This window comes from Microplitis demolitor, chromosome 4, assembly GCF_026212275.2.
Source record: "Microplitis demolitor isolate Queensland-Clemson2020A chromosome 4, iyMicDemo2.1a, whole genome shotgun sequence".
In the NCBI taxonomy this organism is placed as follows: Eukaryota; Metazoa; Arthropoda; class Insecta; order Hymenoptera; family Braconidae; genus Microplitis; species Microplitis demolitor.
In genome coordinates this window covers 2,390,326-2,410,516 of record NC_068548.1, presented here as the reverse complement: position 1 = coordinate 2,410,516, position 20,191 = coordinate 2,390,326, and positions in this window count along the sequence as shown.

The following is a 20,191-nucleotide window of genomic DNA, read 5'->3' as shown; positions in this document are numbered from 1 at the left end:
CGGAAACTCGGGTCTCGTCTATAAACCCTTGCTAAAATCAAAATTTATTTTGTCATCAATCTGCATTAACTTAAAGTTACACAAGATTCGAACGTTGAAATGTTTCTTTACAATCACGTTGTATAATTTAATCGTTTATTTGAGAAACCCCATAAGTAAAGAAAATAAAATTTTTTAGGAAACACAAAAAAAATTTTTTTGGAAAAACTTGTCATTGAAATAATAAATAAATAATTGAAGAGAATAATGTTAGCGCCTGAAAAATATTCAAACAAGAAAAATTCAATTTTTTAATTGAAACTACTTAAAAAAATTATTTACAGTTGATTGACTTATGGGGTTTCTCAACCAAACGGAAGAAAAAGTTATAAAATCTGTTTTTTTAATTTTTTCCACTCAAATAATTTATAAGACTGATAAATTGAAGTATATAATATGTATTTAAACTTGAAAACTCAGTAATTACAAAAAATAATAATTAATTTAAATATTTTAATTAGTCATATTATTTTTTTTTTCAAAAAAAGCGCGAATTTTAAATAAAAAAGAAAAAATTATTTCTATAAAACTAAAACTGCATGTTTATTTAAAAAACCCCATAAGTCATTGATTTATGGGGTTTCTCAATAAAATAAAATTTCCATCACCCCATTAATCGTTTTTTAAACACCGATTTGATGGATATTTTTGTTAATTTTTATGGGGGACATCCAAAGAACCCAAAAATGCAAAGAAACCAATTTCGAAAAAACATGACTTATATGGTGTTCTCAAATAAACGATTTGATTGGTGTATTGATAACTGTAACTGAATAATTTAACGTAACCATAGAGCCGAAGCTCAAGCTTTCCGCTTGAAGTGAATACAATAATGTTTAAAAAATTTAAAATCCAGTTAACGGGTCACCTTACAATATGCAACAGGTATTTTATTATTAAACGATTGAAATTATATTAATAATAGCAACGGTAAGAGCGCACAGGAATATGGGAATAAAAATAAAAGATAAAAAATGAATTGTGACGTCAGGGCTGCAACGCAAGTGTCTATTTGCTAGAGGTGTGAAATACGTAACAGCCTCCGGTACAGACTATAAACTATATCCAGGTGGTATATAGCTTGGTACTATATATAAAGTACAGAAAATCTATACAGATGAGGGTGAGTGAGTAGGTGATCCATGAGAGGCAAGTTCAACGTCGCCCTCGGTATATCGAATATCGGTCGAGCGTGTCCTCAATGTTTCTTTCCACACTTCTGTTGTTTTTACACTATAATCGTCAACCTTCATTTTTCTGTCCTTCTCACACACTTTATTACCCTCTCTCTTTCTCTTTATCCATTACCTATCTTCTCGTTTTATCTTTGACAAGCATATACACACTCTAGATTTATCTCGTGACCAGTCTGGCAATAAGTTAATCATATTAACCTGTAAATAACGTTCATATTACTTTTAAAAAACACCATAAATATCTCAATAGCATAACCTTGAACGTTTAATGCAGATCAATTATGCAAGCTATTTTAATCGACTCATAGATGTCAGTACTCAGCTTTCTTATCCCTAATAAAAAATTTTTAGGTTATAATTATTGTGTTTTTTAAGGAAATTCATTTTATTTGATCGAATATGGGGACTAGGTTATGGTTTATTGATACTTTAATCGAGAGTAGTTGTTTTTTTTTAATTTGTTATTTTAATAACGACTCATAGGATCCCATATAGGAAAGTATGGATTTATGTAAAAACCCATAGGAATTATGGTAGGAGTGTATGGATTTATATAAAAATTCATTTAGGATACCATGGGTATCTGCATTTTGACATAGTGGAGATTCTTATGGGAAACTGAGGTAAAAATTCACATAGGAATCCATATTGGACTCCCATATAAATTCGGTATGGTGTGGATTCCCATAGAAACACATGTGAGAATATATCGGGATAAATGCTGGATTTCTATAGAAAACCATATGGGAACCCATACAGGAACCCATACTAAGCTGGATTTTTTTGATAGGGTGTTCCCATTTAATATTACCAAGGAAATAAGCGTAAAAAATATGCAAATTATGGGAAATCTAATTGCGAGACTTCGTTGAGAAAAGAACGATAAAAAAGTGAAATGATAACTAAATTGTTACTTTGACAGGTTGATGTTACGGTGATAAGAAAAATGTTTGATGTTTTTTATGCAGCAGGGAAGGACACATTAAGCGTGGGTGTAATTTAAATAAGTCACGATAAAAAATGACATTACTGCAAGAAGTTAGGTCGTACTATAGATGGTTGTAGATTTAAAAAAGAAAAATGGCCGTTTGTCAGCTGAAATGGAAGCAGATTTTTCATATATTATTTATCGATCTTTAATCGATACCTGGATTCCCATAGGATCCCCTTACAAAAAATGTACATTGAAACTTGGATATACTGGATTCCCATGGAAATCCATATGGGAATCTAATTACCTACGATTCATCTATCCGAAGACACCATATGGGCCTTTAAGCTGCATTCTCATGTAGATATTTTTGATAGGGTCGTTTTGAATTATTTTATAATTTTAATAAAAAATGAATCCTTGAGGGAAAATTGACTTCCGAGAATTGAAATAAATTAATAATCATGCACTCTACATTAATTCTGCGTTTAATTAACCTTCACACCGCAAATTGTTGCTGAGCATAATAACGTTGTCAAGCGAAATTGTCAGAACATAAATAATACGACCAATTAATCCTCCACCTTATACTAGTATATTTTATTCGAGAATCTACTCGATCATATACCAATGAAAGATAATCTTGCTTTCGTTTCATATAACAGAATAATAGCGTAGCCAGATCCGATGTCTGCAAGAACAACATGTGTGTTTTCTTTTCAATTTATCATGATAAATGGAAACTTAGTAAATTTCGTTTTATTATCAAATCAAAAGTTTTAACAATATTAATTTTTATTGTAGGAAGGTGAAGGAGGATCTTATATCAATTTATCAGCAATTTCATTGGAAGTTTGTGTTGAACTAACTTGTTAATCAAAGTCTTTAAAAGCATCCGGCTTACACGCACTCAAATAACAACAATGAATTCAACAATTTTTCAATTTACACTGCAGTAGCGTGACAACTTCTGTATCCCTATAACCATTAAAGTAGTTCACTATTGCATTTAGCACTTTATTACTTCTACAATACACTCTACGCTCTGTATTTCATATCATTAAACTTTACAAAGTTGTCATACCGCGTAAACTTCGCCAACAGTGTTATATATTTTTCTTATATACTCAAGTAGATCTTCTCTGTATGCCAGGAATACAAATTTTCAAATATCATTATTTAGACTCGAAATTTATACAATTATACGTTTAAAGTTATAAAGTATAGCAAAATTGTATTGAGATTAATAAGAAAAAACAACCATTGGTCCCGATATAAATTTTGACTGGGTTCCTATGGAAATCCCGGTATTCAGTTTTCTATATGGGTTTCCTAAATGGGAATCCCGAAACCCATAATTTTTTATGTGGATTTTTTATGGATAATTCCAAAAACCCATGGTTTGCTACATGGATTTTTATATAAATCTATACATTTTTGTTTCCCATGGATTCTTACATAAATCCTATAGGTTCCCATACAATCACAGGGATCACTAAAAAAAAATAATCGGTAGCAGCTATTGATTATTTTTTGGGAGCAGCTACTGATTATTTTTTGGGAGCAGCTACTGATTATTTTTTGGGAGCAGCTATTGATTATTTTTTGGGAGCAGCTACTGATTATTTCAGTAGCCGCTACCAAAATAACCGGTAGCTGTTGCCACAAATTAATCAGTGGCAGCTACCAATTATTTCGGTAACAGGTACTAAAATAATCGGTAGCGGCTACCGAAAAATAATCAGTAGCGGCTACCGAAAAATAATCAGTAGCTACCAATTGCCAACCGGTAGCTGCTGCTGATTTTTTTTTTCAGTGATTTTTTGATAGAGATGTCTCTTGCCAAACAAACTTATTCAGATAATTCTTATGGCAATGGACGCATTTTGTAAAGTTTCAGAGCTTATTATTAATTTTATGTCATTTTAGAGAAATCTTAGAAAAACTACAAAAAAAACATTATTTTTCTTGTATTCATTATAAAAATAGTAAGAATGGTTTCCTAGAACATCAAAACATCAAAATTTCCGAAAATCGGGGTGAAAACAATATTTTCGCAAATTTTTCTAAAATTCTCGACTTTCATAGCAAAAAGTTGAAAAAAAAATTATAATTCAGTTAATTCTATTTGAATAAAGTAAAAGTTTATGAATAGTAAAATATACGCTGCTACATAATCAAATTAAGTAAATAGGTTATTCAAGTTTATTATATGCAATTTACTTTTTTTTTTTCTATTCACATTAAAAATTACTAAACATAAGGAATCATGTAATCTTAAGACAGTGAAAATTATCAAATATTAGTAGCGTTTCGCAGTATGATATTAATGTATAATTTGATAATTTGAACCCACATCCTTCAGGGAAATTTCCTAAATATTTCTCTCTAAGTAATTATCACAGAAATCTGAGAAATCTTGAGAATGCACTTGCAGTGAATTGTGATGATCTTGCCATTTCTAAGCTTTCATTAGAGAGTTATTCATGTTAATCCTTTATATACAATCTTAAATTGCAAGTTCAGTTTATGGCTCGAGCTACGAATATAGTCGATTACCCGTAATGAGCCTCTTCCCCTCAATCGGCAGTTACTGAGTCCAAACAGCTTCCCCTTTTTCGGGCTTCGTACCAGACATCCCGTTTTAAGCTTTTGTTAAAATTGCCAAATTTATAAATCGAATAGAAAAAAAATAGACAAATTAATGATGAAAATTTACTTTCTACGGAAACTTCCCCTACGTTCCCTAGACCCGGCTTATGGCGGGTAATCGACTGTATCTCTTGTATCAAACTTATCTGGATCAGAGTTCAGGGAAGGAAAATAAATATATATATACCTGCATGCATTGTAAATATATGTGTACAGAACATCTTAGATCAAGGACCCGAAGTTTCCACAAGTTCTTATATTTTATTTAAAATTTAGAATTATTTAACTTTCAAAAATCAATAGTCAAGTCTTTTTTTTCATATATTATTGATAAATATGAGACTTTAAAAATCTATCACTTGGTTTACAAAAATTAGTATATTATTTTTTTAAAATATTTTATTGTTATACAGAAAAGAAATATTTTTTGGCGCAAAAAAAAATTTTATGTTATAATTTGAAAAAAAAAAAATTTTGTTAAAATTTCTTGGAACAGAAAATTTGTCTTCACCCCAAGAAAATTTTTGTTTCAATTCATGGTAAAAATTTTCTTGGGGCAGTCAAAATTTTTCGTTCCAAAAAATTTTTTTTTTTGTATTTTTCCAAAAAAATAAAATTAAACCCTGGTGGAAATTTTTCGGACTTCTGTCTTAAAAACTCAGTTCTAAAATTCCAAAGACTTTTTAAGACAGAAGTCCGAAAAATTTCCACCATGGAAAATACTTAATTTTTTTTTTTTAAAATAAACATGCGGGTTCGAGTGAACGTAAATTTAAAGAAAATTACTACCAGCTATCTCTCTCTCTCTCTTTCTCCTTCTATACATATACATATAAATATATATATACATTGAACCTATTATTGTAGAATCTGAACAGAATAGAGGATTGAAAATTACAAATTCAAGAATCCCGTAGAAATTAAATTGGAATTTAACTGAATGGTTAAATGACAGGAATTCAGTAGATATTGCTTCGTTTAATTTAAGTACCAGTCTAGATTTTTTTATTTTTTCACTTCATCCCTAAAAATTTTACAATTATAGATTTCAGGCGCTAAAAAAATAATTTAATATTAATGGTATTCCATTACCTCAATTCAACGTACGAATCTTGTTTATTATCCAAGATTCCTCGACATACCATAGAGTATATTACCCCCAAATAATATATGTATAGTGCACGCAATTATAGACTATTTTGTATAACTCGGACTAAACTATCTCGTAATTACTTGGCTCTCAATGACCATTGATCAGTCGACCATCAGAACTATTCGAAGCACTTGAATGTCGATTTCAAATAATTTGATTAAATTCTGTACCATAAAACACGATAATTTCTTCATCTTTGGTCAACCCACAGAATATTAATTATTAATTTGTCTATAATAATAATTTTCACTTAATCATTTTTTTTAATTAATCAATTTTAATGACATGCTTATTAATAAATAAAGTGAATTGATAGAATAATATTTACGTACCCGATTTTCTTGCTGTATCACCATGAGATCCTTTTTTGTATGTATAGTAAAACGTTCATCTCTAGCAATCCCCCGACAAATATCACTTAAATATTTATACAAGTTCTCTTGGGTTTTTATAAAACACTGAAAGACACCAGGAAATTTTTTTTATTATAATTTAAATATATTGAATTATATTTAGTATTACTTTTTTGCACCTGACATTCAACCGCTCATTTCAATGTTTATAATACGATCAAATAAAATAAGTAAATAAAAAACATTTCGGATGAGTTATTGATAAATGAATTATTTTATCAATTTATAAACAGATCATCAAAAGTTATGTGTACATATTCGAATGAAAAAACGTATTGTTATATTTAATTTTTAATCAGATTTTACTGGTATTTTATTTAGTATTTATCAAGAATAAATATTAAATAATGAATTTTTAATAAATGATTGAGGTACGTTGAATTTTATGGTATTTTTTAGAGAATAAATTTATGGAAAAATTACTATGGTAAAAGCGACAAAGACAGTGTGGAATTATAGTGTAAATTACTGATGTAGAATTTTAAAATTTACATCAAACAGAATTTACAATGTGCGTAGTAATTTTGACAAAGCAACAGATTCAATTTTATTTTAGAAATTTTTACCAGCTGCATAGTAATTGGTTATGCCAAATTAGAATATTTAGTTAAATATTTGTAAAAATTAAAATAAAAGCAATATATTATAAAAAATTATAATTATAAGAAGGCTGGGGATAAATGATTTGGTTGGATTGATAACTCGATATACATTCAATCACCTAGTAACCACAAAATATAACCGTGTTAATTTTCTAAAGTAAATTATAATTTATTTATTGATTTGAATAATCGCCGTTAGCAATAATGAAAATACTCCATCTGATAGATTTATCCAAAATTTAATAACCATTCAAATTCATATTTATAATTATAATACTAATGAAAATTCACAAGATAGTATACGCAGAGATGCTCGCTTATGTGTTAATACGTCGCTTTATTACTTAATTCTAACATATCAGAACTGGAATCAACGAAAAGAGCCGAATATTTCCGAACAAACTCGAATTTAAAAGATTTTTTATAAAATTACCATGTTGCGTAGTACAAAGTTCCAGAAGGGTCGGAATCTTTAAGTTTAACTTGATAAATTCCCTATTGCCAGTAGTTTTTTTAGTTATCGTTTATTGTAAATATTAAAACAAAGTAATGGACTTTTTGATAAGTCAGAAGTATTACTATGTAGTATAGTAAAATTAGTATTCTTTTAGAGTATTTTTTTATTCAATTTCCACAAAAATCACTAAAACAAATCGTACAATTCTTTAGAATTATAAATTGTCTCAGTAAAAATTTTCTGTAAATTTTTCTATATATTCTGTATATATTAAAATATTTGATTATTAATAGAACCAATTTTTGCCTTTAATAAATATTTTTTTTGTGGAATAAGCTAAATAAATTAAAAAAAAAAAAGTAATCTTCAAATATTTTTAATATCATGGAGTAAAAATTTATCCAAAAATATTATAGATTATAAAAAAAAATTGGGAAGATAACCGTTAGATATTTAAATAATTTCTCACTTTATTTTGTGAAAAATGTTCTTTATTGAAAAACACAAACGCTCTGACAAATAGGTGTCGTGAGAATAAAATTAACTTATTTGACGAAAACAAAAAAAAAAAAACAAATTCTCAAAGTAAATAAGTTTAAAAAGAGGATAAAAATTTTATAATAAAAATAAAATGTTATCTCTTATATAAATTGATTTAATGCTATTCCGTCTTATTGCTTTTTTAAAATCCTCTTTTTCTGTTGTAAATCAGCTTTTCCTTTATCTCTTTTTTTTTCTTTCACTTATTTCTTTTTTTTTTTTACAAGAAAATCACGTTCATTGAAAAAAAAAAAGTTTCCGTCTATGAAGCTCTTTAGCTTCGGGATATCCAGTTAAACTTTTTTAATCGTTCTCAGCGACTTGACGACCTCGGAAGATTGGAGTTTTTAAAAATAGAGTAAAAACATAAGAAAAAAAAGTTTTTCCTGAATTTTAAGTACTACAAATTCAATTATCAGGCTATTGTACAATTATTTTTATAATTGAATAATAACATAAATAATTTTTATAATTTTATAATCCGTTATTCAAAAATAAGTGAAATATTTTTAAAAAACCGGAGTTAATCTAGCTGGTGTAAGTGTTAAAATTTTCGGTGTTGAATTTTAACACTTAAAGCGGTGTTAATTTTTAACACTTAAAATGATGTTAAATTTGAACACTTAAAGTGGTGTTAAATTTGTACACTTAAAGTGGTGTTAAATTTTAACACTTGAAGCAGTGTTAATTCTTAACACTTAACATGGTGTTAAATTTTAACACTTAAGGTGGTGTTAAATGTGAACACTTAAATTGGTATTAAATTTTAACACTTAAAATGATGTTAAATTTTAACACTTAAAGTGGTGTTAAATTTTAACACTGAAAATAGTGTTAAATTCGAACACTGAAAGTGGTGTTAAATTTTAACACTTGAAGCAGTGTTAATTCTTAACACTTAACATGGTGTTAATTCTTAACACTTAACATGGTGTTAAATTTTAACACTTAAGGTGGTGTTAAATGTGAACACTCAAAGTGGTATTAAATTTTAACACTTAAAGTGGTATTAAATTTTAACACTTAAAATGATGTTAAATTTTAACACTGAAAATGGTGTTAAATTCGAACACTGAAAGTGGTGTTAAATTTTAACACTGAAAGTGGTGTTAAATTTTAACACTTAAAATGGTGTTAAATTTTAACACTGAAAGCGGTGTTAAATTTTAACACTTAAAGTGGTATTAAATTTGAATACTGAAAATGGTGTTAAATTTTAACACGGAAAGTGGTGTTAAAATAATATCGTCGACGGTGTTAATACTCTTTACTGGTGTTAAAAAAATTTCGTTATAAGTGGAATTTTTTTTTACACCGATTTAACACCGGTATTTTTACACCATGAAATTACACCATCTACACCGATGTTATTCTATTTTAACATCACGCAGTATTAAAATTCCATTTTTAACACCTCGTTTTACAGTGTATTGGTTTTCATTAATCTAGTCATATGTTAATTAATATTTATTAATACTTTTTTTGCTAAATCATATCAACGTTCATTTTAAAGAGTGTGAATATTAATTTCAAGAGAGGAGACAAATTTAAGAAAATTATAAGATGTGTTAATATTTTAAAACAAAAGAAACAAAATATCCTTTTAAAAAGATCACATTCACTAGAATAAACTTTACCCTTGGGATAGCAATAGCTATCGTATTCATTCATGCGTAACATATTTCCACGATCAATATCATCGCAATTTTTTTTAATAAAAAAAAATAGAACAACGAAGAAAAAAAACATGCTAAAATACAAAACTGTAATAATAAATTTTAAGTAAAAGAAAATATCAATAAACAAGAAAAAAAAAACACATCGTAACCTACCATTGTTCATATTTACTTTCTTTGTTTCGTATTTAGTATTTTTACTCTAGCAAAAATTTTATTAAAAATCAAAATTTATTTGGTAGGAGAAAAAAAATTTTTTTTAATTTTTAAATTTATTGGGGAATAATTTTAGAAAAAATTTTCATAAAATATTAATTGCATTTGAATAGCTATAACATAACTTAGTGATCTAGAAAATTGATAATCAAAAATCGTCTATTAATTTTCAATTTTTTTATGGTCGTAATTTGAAAGTTTGCATCATCGATACCAGTAAATTTAATAATGCAGAAACTTTAAATTGAAATTCTTCAGAATTGCACTGAAATAATTTCCATAAAAGAAAAAAAAAATTATTTAAAAAAAAACCCCAAATTTAAATCATGGTCTTGCCTAGATTTTATCATCATAATTAATAGGGTTATATTTTTACTGTAAAAAATCCGGAGTCTATTCGGAGTGATTACGGATTTTATTTAAGCCCAAATTCACTCCATGGAATTTCAAAAAAAAATTACCTCGTACACGAATTAAATAGAAATATTTAAAAAATATAATTTCGGAGTGCTCTACTTTTTTTTCAAATCTGCAGTTTAAATTAACTCCTTAATTTGACTCCAAAGAAAAACACGTTATTCCGCATTCACTCCGGATTAAATCCACAATTTTTTACAATAAGAAATATAAAAAATGACTTAATAACATCAGGTGATAAATTCCCAAATTAATATAGCGGTTGTGTTAAATGTAAGCAATTGTATTACGAATTAAATTTGCCCTGAACTCGAGCGTTTTTACACATGTATAGAAGCATACAATTCACAACACAATGAATAAACCATGTGATTTAATAACACTGGATTCCTGCATTGTTAGAAAGTAGTCAAATATATGTGATACGAATAAACCAATATTTGTATTGATTCACGATTGACGTCGAATAATTATAACAATAATTATCTATAAGCCATAAAAAATTACTACCCTAGTCTATCTATTCATAATTCGTGCCATCAACCCGACTTTTTTTTCCATCACTCACTGCGGGAACTACTTTTTTTAAAGTTTCATTAGTGACATTTTATGATTCTATTTATTTTTTTATCAGTGGATTTGTCAGGGGTCTTGTTATCAAAAGTTTTGATGTTATAGTCCCTATTATTTTTTTTTCATTTGCATTAATCAATCGATTGTAAAAATAAATAACACAACACAACACAATCCAAGTTATTATTTTTTAAAAAAATTCCCAAAACCTGGTATTGAGCTAAGGCGGGAGTTTCGCGGTTTCAGAGAGACTGTCATCACCGCGTGGTAGAAAAGCTCCAGTTGTTCATAACGCATGCGTAGTCAATATAGTTCTGGAAATATATATATATATATATATATATATATATATATTTTTTTATGGCTGCAAGTTTACTATACTTCGATAACGTTCCCTGGGAATCCCTAACTAAAATATTTCCAGTTACTTGACTTTGAAGATTTTCCACCCTAGCCGTTTTATCACTTTAATCTTAAAGAACAGGTAAATATAGAGTTAAGTAAAAACAAATATACTTATGTATTTGCAGTAAATAAAATTTCATTTGCATACCTCATCAAAATTAAAATAATAAATAATTTTTTTACATATTAATCAAATTTAATTTTTAATTTTAAATTTTGATGAAAAATCAGCGAGTAATTGGGGAAAAATTGGAACACATTCCCAATGAATAAACCCAAGCTCTGAAATAATAGGCTCAGGTTAAAGCTGAAAAAAAAAATAATTAAAGCTACAAAAAAATTATTTACAAGCCATAACAGCTGGGGTTTTACTTCTAGGCCATTTACGACGACGATAATATAGTCATTATTATGAAAAACACAGGCATGATGCAGGCATTTTTATGAAATCTTGTAATTATTGAGTTAAAAAAAAAGGTACAAGAGTGTATGATATTTAAAATTTTTTTATGAAAACTAATTTAAAAAAAGTTACAATGCTATTGTGTCTTGAAAAAAAAAATGGTTGGATTTTGCATTGAAGAATAATACAACTTAATCATATCGACGATGTTTCAAGTTGTCATCTTGTATTGATCCAACCAGTAATTTGTTGAGCGGTAATAGTGCAATTAGCGTTTCGATAATAATAAACACAAAATCGAAGTGAACTGAAGGTATTCAGTTGAATTGAATTCTTTGCGATCATAATTTTTGTTTTTTAATAAAAAATTTACATATTTTACTAAAATGTTGACAAAAAATTTGACAGTAATAATTATTAGGAAAAGTGAATAATACGATAGTACATGGAGAGAAAATTATGGTAACAGTTACAATATATTATGGGAATAGTTCCCATACTGCATGGTAACTGGTTTTTTTGAAATGTTGATTATAGGAACGGCACCCATATATATTATGGTAATCATTCCTGTAATTATGGGTATAATTTCCATATGGTATCGGAATAGTTCCTATAGAATTATGGTAATGGTTACTATACTATTATAGTAATCGTTACCTTTAATATTATGGGAATAGTTACCATAATATTATGGGAATAGTTACCATAATATTATGAGAATAGTTACCATAATATTATAGGAACAGTTACCATAATATTATGGGTATAATTCCCATATGGTATCGGAATAGTTCCTATGGAATTATGGTAATGGTTACTATAATATTATGGGAATAGTTACCATAATATTATGGGAATAGTTACCATAATATTATGAGAATAGTTACCATAATATTATAGGAACAGTTACCATAATATTATGGGTATAATTCCCATATGGTATCGGAATAGTTCCTATGGAATTATGGTAATGGTTATTATAATATTATAGGAATAGTTACCATAATATTATGGGTATAATTCCCATATGGTATCGGAATAGTTCCTATGGAATTATGGTAATGGTTACTATAATATTATGGGAATAGTTACCATAATATTATGGAAATAGTTACCATAATATTATGGGTATAATTCCCATATTGTATCGGAATAGTTCCTATGGAATTATGGTAATGGTTATTATAATATTATGGGAATAGTTACCATAATATTATGGAAATAGTTACCATAATATTATGGGTATAATTCCCATATTGTATCGGAATAGTTCCTATGGAATTATGGTAATGGTTATTATAATATTATGGGAATAGTAACCATAATATTATGGGAATAGTTACCATAATATTATGGGAATAGTTACCATAATATTATGGGAATGGTTACCATAATATTATGGGAATGGTTACCATAATATTATAGAAACTGTTACAATGTGGTTATAGGATTGGTTCCTATTAGCTTATGGGAACTATTCCTATGAGTATGGTAATCATTACCATGATTCTTTGACATGCGATATGGGAACTGTTACCATAATGATAGGAATTGTTCCCATACTTATGGAACTTTTCCCAGAAAGTATGGGTCTATATCCCATAATCCCAAGTAATCATTACCATAACGGTATGGGATGATATTTCATAAACGTACTAGGAACAGTTACTATATTTTTTTCTCCGTGTATATATATGTACTAATTTAAATATGTATTTTATGAAATCAATATGTAATTTATTAAAAAAACTTCGTGTAGATAAGATCTGCAAAAGTGATTTATTTTCAAATTATTCGAAATTTAAACAGCGATTTTTATTGTACTATTCAAATGATTAGACTTATCTTTGAACTAAATCAATATGTCAGTCCTAAAAATATATGAGTAAAACTTAATATTAATTGGTTTTAAGATTTACAAAAGTTACCGTGATAATAAGATATCGTGAAATCAATAACAGCTAAATTAAGTTGTAATTTTTGCGAAAAAAAATGATTAGAAAGACTGAAAAAAAATGGAAATTTTTCAAAAATTCCAACAGTTGCGTCATGAGCATAATGAGCAAAGAAAATTTTTACAAGGAATCGACAATAAACAAAAAAAATCGAGCAGTTTTTTTATTAAGGTAAATTACGTTTTATAAAAAAAAGCTCGCGGGTTTTGAAAAAAAAAAAAAAAAAAAATTGTATCATGTTATCAGAACCGAAATTTCTAACTTATAATAAATATCTTGAGTAAATTTCCGGTAGGTAATTAATTTGACTAGAACCGAAACCTCATAGTAATTAAAATCAGCTATATACTCTAGAGGTTTAGAATAAACTGCCTGAGGTCTCTATTAAATACACAACGATACAAAGCGTAAAGATAGTTAAACGTGAGAGAATTTAAAGAGGTAAAGAGAAATTGTTAGGGGACAAATGTTTGATCTTTCTTATGTAAGAAGACAATGATAAATCTAATCATAGTATGAGGTAGAGAAAAAAAAGGAACTAAGAGCAGGAAACCTCAGTGAACGACTTCAATCTTTATCCAACCGACCACGGATCCCTCGGTTCACTGCGACATGATGATCTCATCCAAGTTATTACGGTTATTACTTCATTGCTGTTAAGTCACTAAATTCCCTCCAGTCTTTACAAGCTTTACCTACCATCCACAACTTTTCTTATGGATGCTGCCAAAAACAAAAAATTTTAAAATAAAATGAAGTATTAAATATACACGGAGAAAAAATAATAGTAACTGTTCCTAGTACGTTTATGAAATATCATCCCATACCGTTATGGTAATGATTACTTGGGATTATGGGATATAGACCCATACTTTCTGGGAAAAGTTTCCATAAGTATGGGAACAATTCCTATCATTATGGTAACAGTTCCCATATTGTATGTAAAAGAATCATGGTAATGATTACCATACTCAGAATAGTTCCCATAAGCAAATAGAAACCAATCCTATAACCACATTGTAACGGTTCCTATAATATTATGGTAACCATTCCTATAATATTATGGTAACTATTCCCATAATATTATGGTAACGATTACCATAATATTATAGTAACCATTACTATAATTCCATTGGAACTATTCCGATACCATATGGGAATTATACCCATAATTATAGGAATGATTACCATAATATATATGGGTGCCGTTCTTATAATCAACATTTAAAAAAACCGGTTACCATGCAGTATGGGAACCATTCCCATAATATATTGTAACTGTTACCATAATTTTCTCTCCGTGTACTCTGCCTTATTTTCTTTGACGTTCCTTTTGTTTTTTCATGTTAAGAAAAATTATTCACTACTGTAATGAAGATTTATTTGAGCCAACGATATCGTATATTTGGCTGTTGCCAAGTAAATATTTAATTGTGAGAAAATAATACGTTTAAGGTATTTAATAGTGTGTAGTAAGTAAATAATTTAGTTGCTGCAAATAAATAGTAAATTTGACGGTCGTCGCAAATTCATTATTGTCGCCATAAATATATCATTAACTTACCACAAACATATTATATATTTCAGTCAAATTATAAACTCATTTGAATTAACTGTCATATTTAGTTGTACCAAACATATTTGCCAGTCAGATATATTTTAAAAAGACCTGATATAAATTGATTTATATGAGACAAATACTTCTATTTTTCAATAATAGATACACAATTATTGAACATTAAAAACAGTACTTATCTTACTTCTAAAATATATGTCTTACTGGGAACACCACAAGTGGTCAGGCGCCATCTCGTGGCTAGCATCGAACTACGCCGCTGCTACCTAGCACCAATCACTTTCCCTTCCACCGCATATATCTTTTTTCCATGAAATTTTTCTCTTGGTTTAAGCAACTTTTTTTTTTTAGTTGAAGCATACAAAAGTGCTTTCATTAAAAAAAATATTAATTTTTTCAAGACATTACATTTTTTTCAACAAAAAAAATGCAGTATTGTTACAAAAAAATTTCTGGAATCAAAACTATTTTTCTTGATTCAAGTTAACTATTTTTTCCGTGTACTAAAAAAAGCCAATGAAGAAAAATTAGGGTAGTTTTTAACAGAATATATCTAGTCGAAAAAAATATAAGCTATGTTACAACAAAATTTTCTCAAATGTGCCGAGATTTTAAAAAAAGTTCGATTTGCATGAAATTCAAGTAAAAATAACGATATTTAAGATGATATTACGATAGGTCATTCATAAAAATTTTATTGGGTCTAATAAAGGATCACATCTTGATTTATAAGAACACAAATATTTATAAGGAAGTTATTCTGTAAGAGCATCAACTCATCCCATCAAAGTTCTTAACATCCTTTTCAAACGGTTAGTTGTAGATATTTAGTCTATTTCTCAAGTAACATGATTTACAACTTCTGTTTTTTACTTTATCCAATTCACTCAATTATCTTTTTTATTATCTTTCATTTTATTTCATTTGCTGGCTACGGCTTTCTGTCTAGTATTGTAGAAAATTCCTCTTTCTGGTTTGATTATCTCCCACGGGATTTATATAAGCTCATCTAAAGTCCTATAATCTTGTGCTTTATTCTCTAGAGTTTAACTTGAGTATTGAACGGAGATAGATACTATTTTATTTTTCTTTGTCGTATCCTTACTTTATTAATATTTTTCATTCTGTAGCAGGTTAGCCATTTTTCCATTAACCAATTAATCATTAATTAACAATTGACAACGAAGTTAATTTTGAAATCAGCAGGATTACACAGTAGAATTTTTATTGGAACGATTACTGGATTTTTTTTTTAAACCATTTGATTTACTATTTTCGTGCGGAGTTTCTTTAGATCTGAAAAAAAAAATAATTACTGTACTTAGAAACTTTAATTGAAACGATAATACCAAAAGTTTTTGCCTCAAAACTTTTCAAAAAAAAAATATTATAGTTTTAATTCAGTTTTCGAAAATTAAATTTTCAATTAGTGTGAGTACTTCAAAGAAAAAATAAATTTTTCAGATTTAGAGAACACAACTTCAATACTCGTCTAGTACAAAGAAGCTGGAGGTAGCGGCCGTAATAAGTAGCGGCCCGCAATTTTTTGCGAGGCTGCTACTTTTAGGGCCGCTACCTTCAGTTTCATTTTAGTACATGAAAAAATTAGCTGACTTTGACATTTCGATGGTAAAGTGATACATCGCTTCGCATTCGAGGTGTGCAAAAACCTAACTTACAAAAAATATGAAATATTCCTTGATAAAAAAATATTATCTACTGAAAATTATCATAAATATATGTAATAATATGAAAAATTCATCGACAATTTATTAGACTGAATTCTATGATTTATTCTGATAACCGGAAATAAATTATTTTATCTAAAAACTTTTTTTCGTTAAAATTACATAAAAAATTAACCGAAAATGATCCTCAAATCCAGAAAATCTGTTCTGAACAATAATATTTATTTCTCTCAGCGTAGGGGATTGTCGGGGAGATATGTTTTTTCCCACACAGGCGCCAGCCCCTTACCGCTAACTACGTCAGAATACTAGGTCATTGAAAAAGTTACTGGGTTACTGTAACTAAGTGTGAGTACATGTGACTGAATAAATAGGTGACGGAAATTTCGAGGAATCAAATTTGGAAACTTTCACAATTTATTTCCATACCCTTGTAAAAAAACTATAAAATCTCTATAATGATTATAATGTAATTAATATATTAAAATTATAGTAAATATTAGAGATCTGAAAACTGAAGAGAGCTTCTTGAAAAAAATATATTTGACTTGGAAAAGTAAAAGAAAATTTTTTAATACTTTTTCCAAGCTCGTCGAGCTCATAGATAAGTTTGAGAAATTGTTAGTGAAGTCTTAAAACTTTTTTTAAACTTTTGTTCTCAGGATAACTCAAATAAGTTGGCCAATAAATATTTAAATTTAATTACACTTTAGTTTTTTTTAACTTAAATTCAAATTGTACGCCTGGTTACACAAAAGTCATCTTAGAAAATTTTTTTTAACACACATGTAGTTTACTTGACAGTAATTCCTTAGACGTCAGTATCTGAATATTTGAGTAAACCAAATTTGAATCACCGTTTTTTTGCACACTTCGAACGCGAAGCGAAGAGTGCTCCGCGATCACTAATTTGTAATTTTTCATTTTTATCAATAAAAGTTGAAAAATTTACGCATGAATGCTAAACATGGGTAAAATGTAATAATTATTGTTGTGATTCACGAAAAAAAAAGTTGTTTTCAATAATCAATTTTACAGAAATTAGTTCGTAATAAAAAAACACGTTATCAAAATCTTCAGTTCCATAAAAGTATTTAGTGCCGTTAGCTTTTTTTTTTAATCGCAATAACTCTTATTTGGCAGCCTCTCAGATCCACACAAAAACTTGACCTTTCCTAACCCACTTCCGTTCTTTTCCTTTTTTGATTTATTTATTTTTTTAAATTATGTGACTGTTGTCAGAGGCTTAACCTATTTTTTTTTCTATACAAATCACTGTTTCATTTCATTAAAAAAAAAAAAAAAAAAAAAAAAAAAAAAAAAAAAAAAGACATATAAATATATTAATTATGTTTACCTCTTACCGCAACACCCAACATCTTTATCATTATTTCCATTTTCTATTCCTTCTTCCGATATTTTAGAATCTCGACGAGAATTTTTTTTCTTATTGTGACTGAAAAATTGAATTATTTTCTTATAAAAAAAATTTGTCAGTACATATTTATTTTTTATTTCAATAGTTAATAATTACGAATCGCACAAACATGTCACTTGACCTTCGTACTCTTTTTGTATCGTGATATTTCTAAAAAAAAAAATATTCGATAATTATTTTAAAACCATCCCTCAAAATTAATTTCTCCGATTAATTAATTTTTAAGTACACTTTTGTATCTACTTACGAACAATGATCGCACATGATAATTTTATTAATTAAAAAAAAAAAATTAAGAATAATTTTGACAGCTGATTTAACGAAGCATTAAAAGATCGTCATTTTTTTTAAATTTTTTTTTTTTAAATTTTTTTAATGCCGTTGCTGAGTACACTTTTGCTGCAACTTCACAGTGACCTAAATGACTAATACTATAAGTACTAAAATAATTATTTATTACTAAAATACTAATTTAATAAACATATATTAAAAAGGACGTCATTAGTAAAATTTGAAAGGGTGAGTTGAGCGCGCATCCTTATCAGTCTCTAGCTATGATCGTATCAGCAAATATATTTATACGCAAACCCTTGTATTCATTTTTATCGACTTTAGATACGTGATAACAGCAGTATATCTGCAGATGGAAAGTTTATTTTTTTATCAGGACCCTGATAGCCAAGTTGGCGAGAAACTGACGAGAAACTTGCAGCCACAACTGGACACCAAGTTGGCCGCCAACAGTTGGCGCCTCCAATAGTTGATAGACATTTTCTAAGAAAGTTGGTGGCAAAAGTTGTAAATCCAAAAAATTGACGGTCACTTTCTGAGAAAGTTGGTGGCAAAAGTTGCTTGCAAAAGTTGGCAATCATAAGTTGACGGTAAGTTTCCTCTTAATTTTCTCAGAAACTTGCATTCCAGTTGCGGCTCCATACTGGTGCCAACTTTCTGAGAAAGTTGGCGGTAATTTGTAGCCAAAAATTGCAAAAGCTGAAATTGTCGATAACTTGTCGTCAAGTTAGTTGGAAACTAATGAATGATCAACTTTTTCACGATCAACTCGTGTTATCAGGGGAGTCAACAGTCATATTCATATGGAAAAGGAAATTTTAAATGTATATGCATATACACAGTTGATTTGAAAAGTATACTGACAAATAGACATCAATACAAATGTAGTTTCAGTGATTGGCAGAACATCTACAAGATATATCGGATATGTCTTTTATTTTTTGAAAATAATCTTACATGAAATTTAAAAGACATAAGTAGGTGAAAATACTTTTCTATGAAAAAAAGTATCTAGTACCATCCAAGACAACATTCAAGTCAGAATGTCTGCTTTACGTCTTTTTAAAGGCTTCTTTAAGAAGTCTTCTAATGACTTCTTAAAGATGTCATTTTTAAGAACTCTTAATTAAGAGTTCTTGAAGACTCTTTAAATGAGACGTCAGTTTTGTGATGTCAAAATGTATTTTTTTTTAATATTAGTACATTACACACCAGGGTGGAAAATAGGACATTTTAGCCCTAGCGTATAATTGCCTACCTACCAGGCCTGTATCTAAAAGTTTGAATTATTACCTCTGTTTTTTTCTTCCCAGCAATTCTTCTTTCATACCAAGACAAAAGTTTAAACTTTCAGGTTCAGGTTTGGCAGGTAGGCAATTATACACACAGGTTGGAATGTCCTACCTTGTTTCCTAGGTGTGTAATATACTAATTACAAAATTCATAGTTGAAAAGATAAAATTGTCGAAATTTCTAAAAGTAATGACTATGTTTCAAAATAACACGTAATTGATATTTGTAAATTAAATTGAACTAATATTCTGTTTTGAAACAGTCTTTATATTTT